We start from the raw sequence: 5,769 nt of genomic DNA on the forward strand, positions 1-5,769 counted from the left end.
CACTTGTGGCACAATGAACTCCGACCCTCCGACAACTCCGACGAACACGACGACTACGATCACGCGAAGGAGTTCGGGGGGGGAGGGATGGGGGACGGCGCATCCAAAGGGATGGTTGTACAATGCCCACGTTCACGAAGCAGAAGAGAGACCGTTGTCATCATGCTGGTACTTCTGTTGGCAAAGCGACGCGGATATCCTGCGGAGACATTGACATTGCGACCAGCGAAGTGCCATTGCGAGTTCACCAGCAACGAAGCGTGACAAGAATGGCGAACACGAATTACTGCGTATAGAGAATTAAATTAGTTGAAAAAAATTTGGTGCGAGCTCGAGAGCAAAAAAGAAATGCATGCAAATCGAGAAGCAGTGAAATAAATAAATGGCGTGAAAACTGTTGAAACAGAGATCGGTTCCCCTTATTACGTCATATATTAACAGAAAAAAAAAAATCGCTTTCGGTCCGATGTTTGTATTTTTTCATGCTTGATTGCGTGACGGAAATGATAGATCGATCAGGCGACAAGTGCAAAATATGAGAATTTATACTATTTCATAACGTAATTTAATATAAACTGGCTTTTTTTTTTAACTCGCGTTATCTTACATTACTTGTCTGTTGTACTATTATATTACGTTGTGTATCCGTTTGCATTATTAATAAATTAATCATGTATATGATCTTCTTGCATCCGGCAATTCTAACAGTTTATTTTCACTCGTGGCTTGATGTGTCGGATGCGGCTCTCACGTTAGCAAAGAATTGGAATAGATAGGCGAAAGAGCCGGAGTTTAGAATTATCTGTAGGAACAGTAGAGAGATCGCGCGGGCAGACTCGTGTAATGAGATGATTGGGCGAGCAATTCACCGCGTTCCCTCTTGTTCACAGCACGCAATAGATCGGACTACAGCTGGATCGTCATTCGAAGCATCGACCGCTTAATCCCATAAAGCTTCACAATATCCTACTAAATAGAGTAATTAGTAATTACGAAGGAACGCCCCCTGCAGTTAATGTCGCCTGTGTATTTTATTGAAATTAATCATTGTTGAAATAAGACTATAACCTTTTGTAATTTAAACTAATCATATTTACAAGTATTATCAATACACGAAACACTAGAGATTCTATTAAAAAAACATTAATGTACAATATATAAATAAATATTCATTATGAAGCTTTTTATAATGGATATTTATTTATTAAGAATTATTAAGAATTATCTTAATAATTTATTATTTTTTATCTAGAAACGGAATACGTTTACTGCAATATTTTTTGCTAATTTTTCTGTATTTCCAAATGCTAGATTCTATTTAAAAGAATTATTCATCGTTGAGAATTTTTACAGTTTTTAAGTGATATGTTTTTAAATGACGTTAACAAACAATAATTAATTAAATATTTTTTTATTCAAGAATTATGTTAAAATATTACTGCTTTACCTGCAAATAAAATACGTTACATCGAAGTCAGTGACAGTTTTTTCTTACTAGTTTTCTTGTAGTTTCTTACCAGTCATCCTGTATTTTCAAATGTCAGTTCGCGTACGCCACTCTCGATGACGCAGGTCGTACGTGTGCACTCTGTCGTGCAATTGCAGTTAGCTAAACAAACATTTCGTAATTGCAAGGCGCAATAGCCGCGTGCGAGTAGATCTGTGCCTGAGCTGCGTGTTGTTTATCTGCACGATGCATTTCAGCGATTATCTAATCTACGTGTAAAAAACGTGAGTAAGTACAATACTCTTGTTTAATATAATGCCAATAAAAATTTAAAAATTACTTATTATTTTTTAAACGAAGTGAAAATTTTCGAGAAGTACTTCATTTTTGTATATGTATTATATGTGTTTACGCGAGTTAAATAACAACGTTATATAAATGTAAATTTACAATTAATGTAATGAGCTTATATTTTATTCGTGATTTATCGGTTTAATTTAATTAATATAATATTAAAATAAAATGATACAAATTCTACAGAAATTATTTTACCACTAAATTTGTATCACTTAACAAAAATTCGCGAGATAATACATAGCATCGTTAATTAGGGAGATCCCGTATGCCAACAAATAGATTTCCTACAATATTGTTTGTCTACATCACTTTTGCCGACAGTTCGTTCGTATATAAAAATTGTTGCCTGCAGTTCAATTGCCTACGTGCCCTCTTGCGCACAAATAAAAATTTTAGAAATCGAGTTAGATTTGCCTACGTGTATTATTGCTTTCAAGTATTATGACCTACAGATAAATTGATACGAGCACTTGTGCGCACAATAAAATTTTAAAAGACAATCGCAATTGCCTAAATATATTATTGTATGAAGATAGTCGAGTGATTACAACTATTATTATTACCTATGAGTGGCTATCATCCAAAATATACTATTGTAATAATAAAAATAATAACGACAAATGTGTTCCTTCTGATCAGATCTCTATATTACTGCTCCTCGGCTTACGCATGGCACTGGACTGAGTCTCATACTCAGAGGACTCGCCCGAAGTCGAGGTAATACATATAGGTACCTCATATAGGGAGCATTCTCTGCACCATCATTCATAGATTACCGGGCTATGTCCGCGACCAAATGAACTGTCAGCAAAAGTTATGTAAGCAAACGATATTTGTAGAAAATCGATTTGTACTATTTATAAGCAAAAGGAGCCATCCCCGTTAATTGTACATATATTATATGCCTTATAAAAATGCGCGGAAGAAATATTAAATATGGAAGAAATATTTTTTATCGAATAATTGCATTTGCTCGTAACCCATTCGATCGTAATCATTCTTCTTTAGGTAATATAGAAGTGATGCATTTCCTCATTGGCTAAAACTTTTTGCGTAATACACGCTTTTACTTGCTTGTTTTATATGGTAAAAGTAATTATCGATTTTTGTGAGTTTCATTAAATTGCATTTCCTATTTGGGTTGTTCATCGAGACATTTAACAAGTATTTTTATTGTTTCCGGCAACGGGAACATATAAATATACGTCGCGAGACGTATAAATATACGTCGCGATGCGCCAAGTGTTTCCCCAAGCGATACTTATTTTTCGTGTAAAATCCGTGACCGAATTCCCGCTTGTTTGTCACGGTATAACCGAGCTAATTAATACGAGATGCTTTAATAACTATACAGCCAATTGGATGTCGCACCGGCGCAACGGCATGCTGATTAATTCATTTCGCAATTTTGTATGAAATCACGCATAGTACTTAATAATACACGGAGGATCAACGTATTAAACGTATTTTCAATTTTATAAAAACGTGTCGAAGCGGCGATGTAACGACGGTATGGTTTATCAATATCTGTTTGTATATTTGAAATCAATTGTATCTACCAAAATCAACACTATATTACAGATCTTACAAATAAATCTAAATCCTCACTAATTTTTTATTTGACTTATAGAGATCAGAGCTTTATTTTAAAAATTTTACAATTTTTCCTTGAAAATTTGTTGTAATTTGTTTTTTTTTTGTCATTGTAATCCTTGTCTCAAAATATGATGATAATATTGTTTCTTTTACTACTATTGTAATATGGCTTTTCTGTAGAATTTAATTAAATTAAAGTTAGAATTAGAAATAAAAAATTAGAATTAAATTGACAATTTTTCAAATTGTCGCGCTAAAATGAGAGCGGGAACAATTACGTGTATCGATCAGAATTTATTTTATTGACTGCTTCATTATCGGCGAATGAGATTGTCAAATCGCTTCGCGATATCATAATTAAGTGCGGCAACTTAATATCGAGGCAATCGAGGAAAGGAAAACATGGTCGAGAACTACGGACTCGCCCGTGGCATTTAGATCGATTTAAACTTCTTTTCGTCCTTGCATCTAAAGTGGATAAATACGTCGCCGTCGCAAGGAGCGGCTATCATAAATAACATCTATTCGTTTTTTTGTTGATTTTTCGTCCTTTAAGGTACGCCTTAGACTTTTTACACCAATTTTGCGCTGATCGTGCGCCAACGACGATACGACGTTTGTCGCAACCAATGATTGCTCAAGGATAATTGCATTGGGAAAATCTCGTAATTGTTAACGACGCTCGCAGATGTATACTTCAGAGAAATAGATACCGATAATTGATTTTACGGATAATACACAATCGCGAGATGTGGGATTGTTATTTGGGGAATGAAAAGGAGAAGGAGAGGGAGGGAGGGAGGGAGGGAGAGAGGGAGGGAGGGGGAGAGGGAGAGAGAGAGAGAGAGAGAGCGACTTGGACAGCATTGTCGGATTTATGCAATTTTGTATCCGCATCGGGAACCGCCTTTGTAAGATTTCGATTGCGAATCAATTGAAGGTAGAATGGCGCGGAATAACAGAAATTGCATAACGGTTACGCTAAAATGTCGCGTCGTTTAATGTGATCGGGTGAAACGTTCAAACCATGCGTCGTGCGTTGCGAGATTTGGAAACAGGAAATAGAAAGCGACCGAGTTGCGGAAATTTTTACGTGCTCATCGAGCATTCTAATACCGGAGAACAGTATCGGGGAGTAATGGAGAACGATGAAACAGTTCAGAGAGCGCGAAATCGACGTCTCCTGCGGCGCAGTGACGAGCCATCGAATTTCGTTGTAGATAATAAATCACAACGATCGAATGTCATGTTAACGATGAAACTCAGATGTTCTGTACAAAATCAAAATGCCAGGGAGATGGATAATTCCATCTCTAGCATCTGTGAATTATTAATTGATTTTACTGATTATTATTGTACTTTATGGAGGTTATAATACAGACCATGATATAAGAATATAATAAGAATATAAATACCATTGCGCATAATAGCAGCAGATTAATAAAACAATACTTGTTTCAAAACTAAAATAAAAAATATAAAACGATTATTTAAAATATCTGCGTTTCTAATATTTCAGATATTAAATTAAATCTTTTAGTTTTTTTTAGATATCACAGACTTTTTGTTTCTTCTGTCGAATGATATTATCTCCGGACTACGGATAGAAATTTAAGAGTGATTATTAATTTTGTTAGAATTTTCAAAAATTTAGTATCCGCATTCGGTGATTCTTCTAATGCATCTCAAAAGTCACAGAGAGTGATCGAAACAACTTAACGTAACGCACATAACTGGTAGCTATCATTGTTGCTTTTTATAATTTGAAATTTGTGATTGATCGAAGCCATATTGAATAACTGTGTATTTTCTGGAATGGTATATTCTTATATTCATATCACAAGAAACAAGAATTAAAAATAAATGAAAACCGAGAGATAAAGATTATTTAATGTGGATGCGCATAAAGAAGATTTTAAAAGATTTAATAACGGGTTTATTTAAAGAGGTAAGCGGTAAGATAAATATCAGACGAACATATACAAAAGAGATTGGCATGGTAATTCTTATGAAACAGTGTCTTACACACTTTTCTGTTATAAATCTTAAGTAAATAAAATCACATTTCTCGAGAAAGCGTTTCTGATGAGCGCGTACTTAAAACGCGCAATCCGGGCCTTCCGTTTTGTAATTCGAATATATTATACTTTCTTCTTTTTCGACCGTCTTTTTTTTTTATTAAAACGAGAAGCGGAAATTTCTTTGTAACAAAACTATTTAAGTCAACGGACAGAAAATGTAACCAGCGGAGAGAGAAAGAACCACTCGCGAAAAGAAAACTCGCGAAACTGCTAAAGATAACATAACTTGCGTTACATAACTTACGTTATTTACTTTATTTGGCTCTGGACTTTTTGTTACGATCATTT

This window comes from Trachymyrmex septentrionalis, unplaced genomic scaffold (genome assembly GCF_001594115.1).
Source record: "Trachymyrmex septentrionalis isolate Tsep2-gDNA-1 unplaced genomic scaffold, Tsep1.0 scaffold197, whole genome shotgun sequence".
Classification (NCBI taxonomy): domain Eukaryota; kingdom Metazoa; phylum Arthropoda; class Insecta; order Hymenoptera; family Formicidae; genus Trachymyrmex; species Trachymyrmex septentrionalis.